This window comes from Sorex fumeus, unplaced genomic scaffold, assembly GCF_029834395.1.
Source record: "Sorex fumeus unplaced genomic scaffold, SorFum_2.1 ptg000032l, whole genome shotgun sequence".
NCBI lineage: Eukaryota > Metazoa > Chordata > Mammalia > Eulipotyphla > Soricidae > Sorex > Sorex fumeus.
The window spans coordinates 597,728-598,543 of NW_026606089.1; the positions used below are offsets into that span (position 1 = coordinate 597,728).

The following is an 816-nucleotide window of genomic DNA, read 5'->3' on the forward strand; positions in this document are numbered from 1 at the left end:
CTAGTATTGTGTTGCTATCAATGTTTTTCTTTAAGTCTATTAGAAGTTGTTTTTACGTATTTTGCTGGTCTGTCATTAGGAGCATCTACATTGAGGAGGGTGAGTTCTTTCTGATGTACATATCCCATGATCATTAAGAAATGACCTTCACTGTCTCTTATAACCTTTAGCCTGAAGTTTATGTGGTCCGATACTAGTATTGCCACTGCAGCTTTTTGGAGGTGTTCTTTTCTTGAAGAATTGTTTTCCAGCCTTTTACTTTTAGCCCATGGATGCTTTGATTGCTCAGATGTATTTCTTGCAGGCAGCAGAATGTTGGGTTCAGTTTTCTATTTCATCCTGCCGTCCTGTGCCTCTGAATTGGTGTATTTAGTCCATTGACATTGAGAGAGATCATTGTGATAGGGATATTTGCTATCTTTATGTCGAAATTCGGAGTACTTTTGGGGCTTGTCTTAGCTTAAAGTAGCCCTGTTAATTCTTAATGCAACAAAAATATGGAACACTTTACAAGTTGGCCTGTCATCTCTGTGTAAGGATCATGCTAATCTCCGTATCATTTCAATTTTAGTATATGTGTTGCCAAACTGAGTATAAGAGTTGATTTTTTTCCCTATTTTTCTCTTCTGATTTCTTTGAGTGTTGTCCTTACTCACTCCTATGGCAGACAGTGATTCCCAATCTAGGAAGGTATTTCAAAGCAGCTTGAAGTGATAAATTTAGAACATTAATGTCCCAGAAGGAAAAGTATGGTTTTTACCATATTATCTTTTACCATACCCAGGGCATCAGTTTTGCAAAATAATTCTTTTGGAA

The 816-nt window shown here is 36.8% G+C and overlaps 1 pseudogene; it reads right to left on the minus strand.

Moving 5' to 3' along the window:
• Positions 1-491: 491 nt before the first annotated feature.
• LOC130025841 (uncharacterized) lies at positions 492-588 on the minus strand (annotated as a pseudogene).
• Positions 589-816: the final 228 nt, after the last annotated feature.